This window comes from Capsicum annuum, chromosome 1 (assembly GCF_002878395.1).
Source record: "Capsicum annuum cultivar UCD-10X-F1 chromosome 1, UCD10Xv1.1, whole genome shotgun sequence".
Classification (NCBI taxonomy): domain Eukaryota; kingdom Viridiplantae; phylum Streptophyta; class Magnoliopsida; order Solanales; family Solanaceae; genus Capsicum; species Capsicum annuum.
In genome coordinates, this window is record NC_061111.1 from 146,996,799 (window position 1) to 147,012,833 (window position 16,035).

The 16,035-nt window shown below is 31.1% G+C and overlaps 1 pseudogene; it reads left to right on the top strand.

Moving 5' to 3' along the window:
• Positions 1-5,890: 5,890 nt before the first annotated feature.
• LOC107856187 lies at positions 5,891-10,334 on the top strand (annotated as a pseudogene).
• The last annotated feature ends 5,701 nt before the right edge of the window (positions 10,335-16,035 follow it).

Sequence of the window (16,035 nt, forward strand, 5' to 3'; positions counted from 1 at the left end):
AATTTAGATAATCAATCATACTTTTAATATGTATTTAGATAATTTAAGTTGTTAACTATTGCAATTTAAATATTTTTTAAGTTATTTTCAAATAATATACATTACTTTTCTTGTTCAGATTTTTGTGGCATTGATAGTCAATTATATTTTTAAAATAATTTAAGTTTTTAATTATAGTTATTTATAATGCTTTTCTTCTATTCCAATTTAAGTGACACCAATATAATTTCAAGAGTCAATCAAATATTTTATATCTTTTAAAAAATTTAAGTTGTTTTTAATTATTGTTATTTATAATGCTTTTCTTCTATAGTATTTTTACGTTGTTTTTTTTGAAATATATAACAGATTAAATTATTTTTAGATATTTTAAGTTATTAACTATTGTAATTTATAATACTTTTTATGTAATTTTTGAATAATATATGTTACTCTCATTGTCCAGAGTTTTGTGTCGCCAATAGTCAATTATATTTTTTAAATAATTTAAACTTTTTATTATTGTGATTTATAATAATTTTTTCTATTTCAATTTAATGTCACAATGCTTAGACGGTCATAACAATTAATTAGGGGTGATATTGTAAAATCACGATCGAAGCAGCGAAGCATAAATGTCTTAAATGACTTGCAACAATTAATTAGAAGTGACATAACAAAATTACTATAAAAATACTTGTGAAAAAAAATTAGAAAAAAAATCATAAAAGCACAACTTTAGTTTTTAAAATTACTAAATATTCCTTCAGTTTTAAAAAATTATAAATATCTCAACTTATATTAATTTAGGTTAAAAGTTGGGACACATCCTAAAACACCCTTTTTAACCGATTTTTACTTTATCAAAAACCCACTAAATTGCAATTTTTTTCTCCATCTACGGTGGAATTTATGTTGCAGTTTTATCCCAAGATTTTCTTTTATTCTTCACATTTTTAAATTAAGGTATTTATCCATATCAAGATGGAGGCTGATTTTTCTTCTTCAACTATTTGCAAAGATTTTTTGGTACGATTCCTATTCTTCAACTATTTGCAGAGCTTTCTTCTTCAACTTTCATATCCATATGGTGTGATTTTTTTCAACTATTTGCAAAGCTTTTATTCTTCTCGATTGCAGAGAAAATTGCAAAGCTTTTTTCTTGCTTATATGAACAATTATTTGTATCATTGGTGTCCGATGCTTCTGAGGATGTTGCGATGATCAGATCATGAAAATTAAAATGTTGTGATTTGAAGGCCAAGTTTCTAGAGGCTGATTTTTATTTTTTCTTGGAGCGATTTTTCTTCTTCAACTATCTGCAAAGCTTTTGATTCTTCTTAATTGTAGAGAAAATTGCAAAGTTTTTTCCTTACTTATATGGACAATTATCTGTATTATTGGTGCCCGATGTTCTGGAGATGTTGCGATGAATCAAATCTTGAAAATTGAAGTTGTGTTATCTGGAGGGCATAATGTTATTTCTACAATTTTTGAAAAATCGTGATATTGTGATGTTCTCATTGTAGTGTTTGAAGTGTGTTGTCCAAGATATATGTATCTCAGTTGAACTATTCTAGTTGAATATTTCAAGTGTTCTGTTAAGAAGTATTACAAGTGTTGTACATATTGATTATCTATAAGAAGTATTCCAATTGAAGTGTTGTACAAGAATATAGTTATATCTATCAGATATAAGTTGATTGCAAATATACGCATGTCTCAAATACATATTTTAATACATCAGATATGTTTTGCCATCTTGTATTTCCATACACATTTCACATCCACTTTATATATCTCTTGTTAGATTACTCAGTGTAACATGTATATGAGTCATGCATATTAGTCTGAATGTAAGAGATACATATAAGATTATTATTATTATAATGTATTATGTATCTTTTACATACTTTAAAAAAATGTATCTCTTGTTATATGATTGTTAAATGTCAAGTCCAAAGATGTCAAATATATCTTCCAGTACATCATATGTGTTTTGTCATCTTGTATCTACATGTACATTACACATCTAATTTATGTATCTCTCATTAGATAACTTCATGTGACATGTATAAGAGGCATGCATGTTAGTACAGTAAGAGATACATATAAGATTGTTACAATGTAGTATGCATCTCTTGTTATAGATACATGTATCTTTCATATTAATATGTATCTCTTAATTGTTAGAGTACACATAAGGTCACGATGCCCTAACTTATAAAAGATAATTTTTTTTTCTACTCAAACTTGTTATATATCTCTTATTAACACATTTATGCACCTATACTATCAAAACAGTATAACTATCAACAACAAATCCTTTACAGAATATTACCATATCCACAAGGTATTATGCAACTCTCAAACTTCTACACAAAGAACTGCAGTAAAACTACTTAATTAAGGACTATAAAAAATACAAACAAAGATGCATCAATCACTTGTAAAAAAAAAAATCATAATGTTAAGTTATAAAAATCCCACATCATCCATTTCTTCATCATCATCGTCGTCGTCGTCCTCCCCCCATTCCATGAGTTCGAAACCTGAGTGATGCTTCTGTAAAAGATACTCCACAATGCCCCATCAACCTCAAGTCCCTCTGAAAGTGTACATTCAGACTTTTGATCGTTATTCAATTTGCTGTACTTGGACTTTTCTCGACATGGAGAGTGACAAAAATATTCATTGAAAATAATTGAAAAAATGAATCATGAACCACGAAAAAAAAGCAGAAAACATCTGCAAAATGATTATGGAAGTGAATTTGTTCAAAATTGAAATCAATAACAAAATACTATTTTTTATGAGATTTTTTTTAGTTATGTAGATGATTAGCTGAGTTAATTGCTCATTTAATGATTTACTATCCGTTATATTCCTTGATTTATGCTAATCAGTTAAATATTAAGATGTATCATTAACATGTATCTCGTTTATTTAATATGTATCTGAAATCACAAAAAGAGGAATTTTATGAAATTTTGAAAAAACTCGAGATAAAATGTAAAAGGCAAAATGACTTTCTTGACCCCTGTATTATGTCGGTTTTGTAAGTTGGACACTTCTACTTACATGTTTGTCATATGGACCTCTGAACCCACTAAAAAGCAACATTTTAAACCCTTTTTGGGTGAGTGTAACACACTCTCCCCCACATCAGCTGTCATGTCAGCTGCCACACGTCTGCCACGTCATTTTAAAAAATAAAAAAATAAAATAAAAAAATATTACATTGAATTCCAAGTCATTTTTAAAATGCTACATAACAAATTAACTATTAAAATTAATTTAATTAAATATGAAAAAATTATAAATTGTAGAAAAATTTGAATAATCATGTTTTTATTTTTTCTCACAAATTAAACATCAAATTCATTCCAAATAATTAAAATTTTTCTCCAACTAATTTAAATTTTTAACTACAAATTCATATATACAAACATAATAAATTTTTTATTTAAAAATTTGAATATTTTTAACAAATTCACAAAAAGTTTAATTTTTTTCAAGCGAAATTCACTAATTTTTTCAATATTCACTATCACTCATTTTCAATGTAAATTTTAATTTTAATCCCCAAAAAAATAAAAATATTTCAAATTTAAATTTTAATTAAAAAAATAAAAATAATTGAATTGAGAGGAAATATTAAAATAAAAAATAAAAAGTGAACGTGTGGGGGGGGGGGAGGGTGGGGAGGGGCTGGACGGGGCTAGTGAGGTGTGAGGGGGTGGGGACGGGGCTGGGTGGGGTGGGATAGGGCTGGGTAGGGTGTGAGGGATGGGGACGGGCTAGGGTGGGCGTGGGGAAGGGCTGGACGGGTGTTGGGGTGTGGTGGGGAGATTGGGGGTGGGGTGGGACGGGGCTGGGTGGGGTGTGGGGGTGGGGACGGGCTGGGGTGGGGAGGGAAAAATATATTTTTATTTTTTAAAAATTTTTAAAAATATTTTAAAATTATTTTTAAATTAAAAAAGATGGAGGGGAAAAAAGGACCTTTTTTATTTTTAAAAAATTTTTAAATTATTTTTAAATTTTTAAAAATATTTTCAAATTATTTTTAAATTTTTAAAAACATTTTAAATTTAAAAAGATGGAGGAAAAAAAAGACCCTTTTTATTTTATTTTTAAATTTTATTATTTTTTAAATTATTTTAATATAAAATTGGTCAAAAATTGACCCCCACTCGCACCTCCAGGCGAGTGGCTACACTCTCTTTGTCCTAGTCACCATGACCTTGCCACATGCAAGGTCAACGGTCAAAAGGTGCAAAATATTTTTTTTGATGGGTTCAAGGGTCCAGATGACAAATATGTAAGTAGAAGTGTCCAACTTACAAAACTGACATAGTACAAGGGTTCAGAAGGTCATTTTGCCGATATAAATATGGGTAAACACGTTGGGATTTATGTAAATTTTACAAAAAATTAAGTGAACCTTATATAAGATGTTGAGTTAATTTAAAATATCAGGAGTTAATTTATCATTTTTATATCTATTTTACATTTTTATTAAATATTATTAATTTTGTAATACTTAATATACTAATTAATTAGGAGTAGTATTTAATAAAACTATGATTGATGCAATCGAAGTAGACATGTCATAAATGTCTAATTTATTTTTTAATTAATATTATTAATTTTTTAGAATATAAATGACTTATAATAATTAATTAGGGATGCTATAATAAAATCACGGTTGAAGCAGTTGGAGTAGACATTTCATAAATGTTTATTTTACTTTTTTAATTAAATATTATTAATTTTTTAATACATGAATGACTTATAACACTAATCAAGGGTGATTAAAATCATGAATTATTAATTTTTTAATACATAAATGAATTATAATAAAAAATTAGGAATGATATAATAAAACTTATGGTTGAAGCAGCTGAAACAGATATATCATAAATGTCTATTTTATTTTTAATTAAATATTATTAATTTTTTTAATATATAAAAAACTTATAGTAACTAATTAAGAGTGGTATAGCAAAATCATGGAGCAAGCAACCCGGTGAAGCGACATATCAAAACCATGTCTTCCATATAATAGAAAAAAATATATAAATAAAAAAGATATACATATTTCTTACATAATTAATAGAACTTATATATTTTATCTGGTTTCTATTATTCTTTCCTCATCTCAATTTATGTGTTATTTTTTAAATTTTGAGATTCAATAAGCTTATTTTTTATACTACTTTTTTTATATACTTTTAAAAATTTAAATTTTCAATAATTGTGACTTATAATACTTTTTAGATACATAAATTTTATTTTTAGAAAAACTTAAAAATTTCGTATTCAAATTTACAATCAAACTTAAACTATTTTAATTTCAATAAGCGAAAATGAAACATAAATTGAATTTAAATTTTGTGTATTGTTAGTGTATAAAATATTTACACTATTAGATCAATTTAGTTTGCTATTACAAGTACCTAATCTTTTCTTTTTTAATTTTTATGTACTCCTCCGTTTAAAAAAAAAATGACCTACTTTTCTTTTTAGCACGTTTAAAATAGAATGATTCATTTTTTTTATAATATTTTAATTTCAACTTTTCACATGATATATTTAGGGCCATAAGATTAAAAAATATTTTGATATATTTGACACAATTTTAATTTAAAACTATAAAATTTAAAAATTTATTTTATTTCTTTAACCTTTATGTTAAATTAAAATTGATCATTCGTTTTTAAAAGGAAAGAAAATATTGGATAATATGCACAGCAGGTCAAGTTTACGTAGAATATCCGTACACAAAACTTAAACTTTCGGCGGTGCACGAAATGTGTTGAAAGAAAAGAAAAGGCAAATAGAGAAGAGGCGGCAGTAAGCTAACGATTGGCTGTGACAATAACGGCTGGAGGCGGCAGCAAGCTAACGATTGGCTGTGACAATAACGGTGGCAAGACACGGCAGCAAACGGCCGAAACTATCGATTTCTCAGGCGACGCCACGCGTACATTCACCGGTTTTCTATCACTGGTATAATAATTCGAACTTTTATACGTAGCAAAATAGTAGTAGTAAGAAAATAAAGAAAAATTGATTGCTTATATTATATTGCAAAAAAATGGAAGGAACCGATGTTGTTAGAGTTAAGTAAGGGATTAATTAATGGTAAAACTTATTCCAATAGTCCGTCTTAGTAGTTCTATTAATTGCAGCTTAATTAATTCAATGCTTTACCTGGCTAGCTTTGTTATCTTCTGTAGGAGTACTTACTAATTTTATGTTTTACAATCTGCTTATGTGACTGTACATCTGTACTCCCAAATCCTAATCAAACATGAAATATACTCGACCAATATCAGAACATTTAGTAGTATATTTCTGAATATAGAGGAAGAAACAGACCAGTTCTTCTCTTGCATATAATATAGGCTTAATACATCTAACAATCTCTTATTCTTGTAAGTAAATTTCATTTAGACATTTGAATTATAATTTATTTCAGTTGAACATATGGACACATGATAAAGTATTGCATGAGTCGGGATAAAGTATTGTTATTAGATATATTTTGTCATTAACCATTATTTGTTGTTTTTTTAATTATGCGAATTAATCTCAATAAGCTTAAAATCTCAAATATATTCTAATTGAGGATGATGTGTATAATTAAAGGAGATTATATATTTAAGGCGCCTATATTTAAAGAGTTAACTTATTCATGCAATGTGTATTTAAGATCACGCGTAGAATTTTTAAAATTTGTATCATAAATGTTTAGTAGGAACACTTTATTATGAGTTGAGATCAATTGAGGTACTCAATTGAAGAACAAGTCGTATAGTTGAAGTTTCTAAACTAAATTTTTTTTTGAGGGGTGTCAATGCATCAAGCCTATACAGTGGCGGATTCAGAATTTTTTCTCAGGGTTTTAAAAATGAATTAAAAACAAAAATTAGGCAGCCTGCTCACCTCAGTGAGAATCAAACTTGCGAAGTGGGACTGGTGGTGCCTGCGACCCAAGTAGCGCAGCGGCGCAGCCCAGTACCACTGAGTTGTCTCATATTTTTGGTTCAGATGGTTTAAAATTAATATATGCATCGAAATATAGATTTTCTACCCTCTATATACAATGTAATTTGTTGCCGAGGGGTCTGGGTGAACCCCCACACCCACGTAGGTCCGCCCCGGAGCCTATTATATGTGTGTGCGTTCAGATGCTGATACATGTATGTATATGTGTACAAGGAGCTATGATTGAACTTTATGGGTTTAAATTTTTAGTACCTGAATTTGAGTTTCTAAATTTTAGGATAGCAACATCATTTTAGTAATTAGGTTCTGAATTTAATTTTTGTGCATATTTAACTAAAGTTGATGGCTTGGGCGATGATATCTTAAAGGCTCTTCAACTCCAGAACTGCAAAATTTTACAAGTTACCTGATGAACTATAGATAATTAGAACATTAATAGAGAGTATATGATGTAATGAAATCCTACTAAATGCTAAATAATTGCAATAGTTACTGGGAAAGAACTTATAGCTTGTGACCATGTAGTCCTATGTTGCAAAACTTTTTGTTTTCGTTCCGTTATCAATTAGCACTAATGATGTTTACCTCGGCTTCTAGCTCCACCAGTGTGTGCATTACACGTAGCTTTTTGAATTCTACAAGAATATCGAAGATTTTTTTTCATATATCTCTGTTGAAGATTCGTCTCTTTCTCGCATAGGGGAAAATCAGGTGATTCAGGCATCATTAAGATAAAGGTATACCTTCTTTCGTTTGTAGTTCAATTTCAGTTAGTAAAATCATCGAGCGTGGTATTTAGTGATTGAATTGTTGCAAAAGTAGAGATCAAATCCTGCATCAGCCAGGTTACACTATTTTTTGCTTAATTGTTTAACATTATTTTCATTTTATTCGCAGAGGACATCAACCCTGGATGATGTTGCTTCTGTTCTTTTGAAGGTTGGAAATTTTCTATTCTTTTCTTTTCTAGATCTGTCTATAGTTTCGGCTGTTTGTTTGCAAGGGATTATATTTTTTTCATACCGTGTCCATCAAGGTGATGTAATGGTTAAAATTGTGTCTTTACTTGTTATAGTGGTGAAGTTCAATTACTTTAGTGTGGGAAAAAAAGTAGTTTTATGGCGAGTAAAATTTAATAACCATACGCAAAATGTAACTCTTACACTCCCTGTTGGTGATCAATTGACCACTCTCTTTTTGATTCTGCAATGTTGGGCTAATCAAGGCTTGTCCATGTTAATTACCAATGGATAAAACCTTCTACTATTACTTGGCTTTCTCCTCGACATTTTACTATGTAAAACCTTCTGTGTGTTACCTGATTTTCTACCGTAACTTGAAAGGTCCTCCACATCATAAATTTAGAGTAGTTAAAAATGTTAGTACTTCTGTTCCTATTGATAAAGTGAAGCAGTACACCCCTTTCGCATATCAGACTCTCTTTTAATCAACCAATTTTTTTCCCAACTTAAATCTATAAGAACCGAGTAGCAGGACTGATGTTTATGTAGCAAATGGACATTGGTGCCAAGAGTTGAAAAACTCATTTTTCGGATTCCCGTGACCTTGGTTACGCTGGCTTCGGAATATCACTTGCTTTTTTGGTGTTTAGGCTATCAACCACTTTGCTGTATTTCCTGGGGAAGATATTAGGAATTGCTGTAATAACTCGGTATCTGGAAATGTGGATTTTGATAAGCATTAGCGATGTTAGTAAATTTCTAATTTTGTGATCCTTCTCAGGAGAGAGAGGGTCATGGTGTGCATGGTGCGGATAGAGAAGTTGATAGCACCGGAAAACGAGATGAGGCTGATGCAGATAACAAAAACTACAATAATGATGATCATGATGATCATGGAGGCGAAGGTGAGGATGGTGGCGAAGTTGTTGATGAACCTGAAGAAGATGGTGGGGATGTTGAAGTCAGTGATGCAGAGAAGAAGCAGCAGAGATGTGTCAGCCATGGATTTCATTTAGTTGAAGGCAAGATGAAACATGGGATGGAAGACTGTGGTGGCAGAAAATAGGAAAATGGATGGACATAATCTTGGGCTCTACGCAATATTTGATGGTCATTCAGGGCATGAGGTTGCAGAATATTTGCAAAGCCATCTTTTCGATAATATACCGAGTGAGGTATGTTGAATTGTGCGATTATCTCATCTAAAAGCTTCGGAGAATATACACTCGAGTTAATTCTAGTTTGTATGTCTCAACAAGCTTGTAGAGTTGTAATCGTCTTTATCCTGAACCTGAATTTTGGAGGAAGCCTGTCACTGCATTTAAGATGACATATAGATCTACAAATGACCACATTTTGGAGAATGTGGTCGGTGCACGAGGTGGCTCAACAGCAGTGACAGCAATATTGATCGATCAGAAATATCTGGTTGTGGCCAATGTAGGCAATTCACGTGCAGTACTAATTCGGAGAGGGAAGGTCAAACAAATAACAGTTGATCATGAACCAGAAAAGGAGGAAGAAAAAGACCAAGTCGAGAGCAAAGGAGGTTTTGTCATTAAGATGCCAAGTATAACTTCACTTATTTCCAGCAGATTTCTGTGATATGTGTTTTATTTTTCCTTGTACTTTGCCATTTGATCCTTGCGTAAGGGGGCCTACCCAACAACCTGCTTATCTATCTTCAGCTCGGGTAGAAAAACGTATGTGAGATGATATTCTTTTGCCTAAATCTGTTTTTGGACTAATAATCTATTTCCTCAACGTTTTCTGAACTGCAGGGAATGTTCCGTGGGTGGATGGCCGACTAGCAATGACAAGGGCATTTGGAGATGCAAGAGTGAAAGACCATATCACTGTGGAACCTAGTGTGACAATTGAGAAAATAGACAGAGACACTGATTGCATAATATTGGCAAGTGATGGCTTGTGGAAGGTAATTTACAGTGCAAGTAGTACTTTTTCAAAACATGATGAATCTGGTAAAAATCATGGCGGCACATATTTTTCCTCGGTTAGATGTTGGATAACTTGACCACGGCCAGACAAAAATTGATACACTTTGTTTTTGTTTCATTTTACATGAGTTCTTTTCGTTCTTCATTTTTAGTCTGTTTCGAGAAGAATGACATCTTTATAATGCAGGTGATGTCGAATGAGCAAGTGACAGAATGCATAAGAGGGATAGAGAATGGGAAGACAGCAGCAGAAGAGTTGATCACTGAAGCACTTGAGAGTGGGAGTTGCGATGATATTTCTTGTGTGGTAGTCAAGTTTCACTGATAGCTAGCTTCATTTAGACATGTACTTTTATGGTTTTGGAACTGTGATGTTAGTTGGTAGATGGTAGTCCAGGAATGGATTAACATTTTGTTAGAATATCCAGCAGTAACGAAGGATGGGGTAGCCCCGTGCATAAAGTATCACTTCACTTGTTCACACATGGTTCTTCTGTTCGGGATGTGATTCTGACACTAGAATCCGTGACCTATATGATCATAAGGGACAATGTTATTGTTGCTTTAAGTTTTCCTTCCGCCGTAAAGAATGAACGAATGACTAATCTATTTAAATTAAATGCTTACCTTTCCTTTGAACTGAACCAAACTGTTCGTTTTTGCTCGTTTCGAAATAAAGACCAAATCAATCATCAGAATTAACATATTTTATAATTTAAAAATTACACTAATATACAACTTATGTTTTCAATATCATAAAAAATTCCTACTTTCTCAACATATTACAAAAATTCTAACATATACACAGAATGTTATGTATATGTCGGCTATGTTATATATATTAATAGGGAGAGAGTAAAATAATTAAAAAAATGAGAGAGTGTAATTACTTCCAAAAGAGTTGGTATTTATGTTGTTTATACTTTTATAATTGGAATTCAAAACTAAATCAACAGTATCAGAGTTTGATTCGTATTGATGGTGGGCTAGCTGAAGAAGCATCTATAAGCGTCAACAATGTCTAATTATTGCATTCATAATATTTGTGCAACTTCACTAATTTCTTTTTTATTATGCGTACACAATCTATTTAATGTTGCATAAATAATATTTGTATAACATATATAGGGGTATGTCTTTTATAGATTGTATGCGAGACATTTAGCTTTAGATTTTGTATCTCTCTAGTTTACAAAAGATGTATAGAAAAGAAAGGAATAATTGTGAAATATAGCCACCCGGCTATATTATTTACAAAGAAATTAGCTTAATTTTATGAAAATTACAAAAAAAAAATAAAAAAAAATGGCCGATAACTTCTTTGTTCTACGATGCAGCTATTAATGGCTTCTTCTTCTTCCGTCTTTCTTTACTGTTTTCAGTCTTGCTTCATTCTTCTTCCATGATCGATCAACTATTAAAGCTTCAAAGATTGATTTGAAAATTTGACGTACTGCAAATATGCAAACGTAAATTGTGTTGAGCGAATTATATATCAAATGATTCGAAACATCCAGAGGAGAATCATATCTAAAATTTGAGACTGGAAAATGAAGAATTTCATCAAAAATATCAATGACCCAAGATAACTTTTTGAGATAAAAATAGAGAATTGAAAGTAACAGTGCAACGCAGAAAGTATATCGTGTAATGTCACATTGAAATGGAGAATGTAATTGTTTTGGTTGAAGACATTGAGACAGAGAATTGATAGTCCCCGTCTCTATTTTTTGAGATAAATTTTTGATATTTAGGAACTTGATTATCAAGCAAATTTCAAAGAACAATAGTGACTACAAATTTATATTGCTCCCTATCTCTCATAAAGTGTTCTAAAAATGAGTACAGCTTTTGATCTTTCAAATCTAGAATGGCGAATCAAATAGCAACACCTCAATAGTGAAACGCAAGCCTTTACATCCATTTCATCAAATCGCAGATACCCATAAGTTGCTTCTCCAACAATGACTTAAAGGAGAAAAACTCATCCTCAACAGAACTGTCACCAAAGAAATCGGTTTGAATTTGAAAATGTAATAAAATGGGAAAAAGAATAACAAGAACATGAAAGAAAAGAGAAAGAATGTAACAGGTTGGAAAATATATAGGAATAATTATGGAATACTGTCTTGTATCGCTCCTAGCACCCCTATATGTACATGTTTATACATAATTTACGCAATATCGATATATTGAATATATATCATAGAACTATTTAGATAATATCAATACATATTTATATACCATTTATAGAATACAGATGCACATATATACATCATTTATACAATATGTATACACATTTTTACACTATTTATATAATATTAATACATTATATAACTTTTATACAATATCGACACATTATACACTACATTATCCTGACATTTCTTTTGTAATATCTTTTTGTAGCTAGTATATTTTTTGATTTTTTTCAAAGAAAAAATATGGCTATATATTTTTTTGAAAACTAATTATTATTGATCAAGGTGATTAAAGAAGCTAAATTGTGATTACTAATTCTAACGATCATTAGGCAATGAAACAGTAAAATAGTTAGTTATAACTAACTGACAACTCACAGCTAACCAATTATTTAACCCACTAGCAATTAGTTACTTAGACCAAGATAGGATCACTATATATACTTGATGTATTCTTCATTACTAAAATAAGTTAAAAATAATACTCTCTCATTTTACTCTATGATCTTCTTCTCTACTACTTCTTCTTCTCTTCTATGGTTGATTGCTTTTGTTCAATAATTCAAAGATACTGAATCTATCTAAATTCGTCATGGTATCATCTAGAAGCTCGTGATTACACAGTCATCTTCTCCTCTTGATTCTATCTGTAAAATTGGCAGTTATTCAATTCTCATCTCTTTGATTTCTCTAAATTTTCTGATTTATTTGGACAGTTGCGTTCTTGAAAATTCTGAAAAAATTCAACAACAATGTCTGCAAATAACAATAACACCAATCGATCTGCAGAATGCATAGCTCCTCATACCTTTAGTGGTTCATCAGCGAATACTAGTACACAACATTCTAGTGATCTCAATCATCCTCTATATCTAACAGCTAGTGATGTAAGTGGTACTTCTATTATCTATACTCAATTAACTGATAGTGAAAATTACTTGGTATAGAGTAAATCTATGAGAATTGCTCTCTTAGCAAGAAACAAATTGGGATTTGTAGATAGTGGTCTGAATAAACATACTTTTCCAATTGAATTGCATAATCAGTGGGAGAGGGTAAATGATATAGTCTTATCTTAGCTCATTAATTCAGTCTCAAATAGTGTAGTGGCTGGAGTTGTATATACATCAACTGCTAGTGAGGTATGGACAGATTTAAGAGAAATATTAAATAAGATTGATGGTTCAAGAACCTACAGTCTACATCAAGAAATTGCTTCCATTACTCAAGGAGTACAATCTGTGGCTATGTATTTTTCAAAGTTAAAAGCATTATGGGATGACTTTGAGTCAGTGGCACCATCCCTGGCATGTTATGTGAAAGTCTAGGGACTTTGTTCTATATTTGTAAAGGTTAAAATTATACCAATTTTTGATGGGGTTATATTATACCATAGTCAAGCAAGAAGTCAGATCTTGTTAATTCCTCCCTTACCCTTGGTAAATCAAGCTTATGTAATGATCATAAGTGATGAGAATCAAAAAACAGTTTCTCAGTCTCTTAGTGGTGCTGGTTTTCTTGGAGCCACCTCTGGTATGTCTGATGCAATTACCATGTACTCAGGGGGTGGGATGCAAAAAAGAAAGAAACATAATCCAAATGTTGTGTATGTTCACTGCAAACTCACAGGACATTACATGAGAGATTGTTAAAGATTGATTGGTTATCCCGCAGGACATCCTAAACACAATGAGAAAAGAAGTCTTGATCAAGGGTATGGATCAACTACTAATGTCATAAGTGAAAAAAGGAAAACAAAAAATGGTTGGTTCTAGTGGTTACAACAGTTCATACAATAGTGAATATAATGCTATCATGAATAACTGGAATGAGCAGAAAGATCAGAATTTGAAAGGTCAAGGTGTTCAAATTACTTCTGAATCCAAGATGACACATTCTCAAGGATTCTTGAGTCAGAATTCTGCAGGATCTCAGGATTAGTCAATTGTGATGCCTTTTAAAATTTACAAAAATAGTATGATCAAATCTGCAGGATGCTGGAGCCAAATCAAGGATCCTCCTCATCAACTAATGCAGTAAACTTGTCAGGTAAATGTAGTGCCCTATTAGTATCTACAGAGCCACAAAAATGGATCATTGATACAGGGGTTACTAACCACATGCCTTCAGATTTAAAGTTACTGAATAGTTTTGCAGTGGTTAAGTCTGATCATTCTAGAAAAATGGTATTTCCAAATGATGATGTCTTATATGTTACACATACTGGCACTAGCAACATTTCTAATCAAAATGTGTTTCATGTTCCTCAGTTATAATTCAATTTGTTATTAGTTTTACAGACAACTAAACCGTTAAAATATTCTGCCACCTTTTCTCTTGACTTTTATGTGTTTCAAGATCTCTATAATGGGAAAGTGAAGGAGATTGGTAAATAAAAATATGGCTTATCCTTCTTACTCAAAAAAGCTATCAGGAGTTAACAAAAATGAATTATGCATCATTAATAACAGTCTAGCTAGTTTAGTTGCTCAGAATACTTCTAGTATCGCCCTTTGGCATATGAGACTTGGCAATGTACTTTATAATGCTCTACATATCTTATTTTCTGGACAAAGAAGTCAAATTACTGATTCTACGCATGAATGTACTATATGGCCTTTTGCTAGACAACCAAGATTACCTTTTTCGATAAGTTCTTCTACTACTTCGAATGCCCTTGACTTACTTCATGGATCTCTGGGGACCATACAAGGTCTCCATATTTGATGGTTAATTTTTTTTTAACTGTAGTTGTTGTTTTTCTAGACATACATGGGATTTCTTATTAAAACTAAAGTATGATGTTATACTGGTAATCAAATGCTTTACCGCTTATGTAAAAACTTAGTTTAATACTAGTATAAAAGTGATTAGGATTGACAATGAGACTGAGTATAACAATGCTATGACTTATTTAATGACCTTGGTATTATTCATCAAAAGTCTTGTGCTTATACTTCTTAGAAAAATAACATTGCTGAGAAGAAGCACATGTATAGTTTAAAAATCACTAGAGCTGTTAGGTTTCAAGGTCATATCCCTTTAAAACTTAAGGGTCATTGTGTAAAATCTGCAGCGTATCTTATTAATAGAGTTTCCTCTACTGTTTTGAATGGTTCGACTTCATATGAAAAACTTTTTTCTCACAAACCTTCTCTTAATCACTTAAGAGTATTAGGATGTCCATGTCATGCTAAAATTGTTGATGAGAATGATAAACTCATGCCTAGGTCTAGACAAGCAATCCACATAGGATATTCTGAAACTCAAAAATATTATATTTTATATGACAATGCTAATAAGGTGTTCTTTATTAATAGGGATGTCAGTTTCAAAGAAGATATTTTTACCTTCAAAAGTTCTAAGGAATCCTTCTCTATATCTCCTGCACTATCTCAAGTTATATTGGAAGATTTGTCACCTGAATTTCAACAATCTGTTCTCTCAAATACTGAGAACAATCTCACTATCAATACTAATAATATTACTGCTGATAATACTATTGAAGCACAAACTCAAAGAAAGTCCACTAGAGCAAAACACCATCCAAGTTGGATAAAGACTTTATGTCTCTTAATGTACATAATATTCCATTGCGTTGTTTAAACATATGTCCTATGACTTTCTTTCTTCTACTTATCAAGCTTATCTTGCTACTTTTTAAAATATTGTCGAACCTAGTACTTATGCAGATATACTCAAGGATCCACGGTAGGTAGAGGCCATGCAGTTAGAAATAGATGCTTTGGAAAGTAATTAGACATGGTAAATAGTTTTACTATCTTAAGAAAAACACATTGGATGCAAATGGATCAACAAAATAAAGTGCAAGGCTTCGTATGACATTGAGAGGTAAAGCAAGACTAGTAGCCAAAGGCTATAGTCAAACTGGAGGAGTTGATTACCAGAAAACCTTCAGTCCTA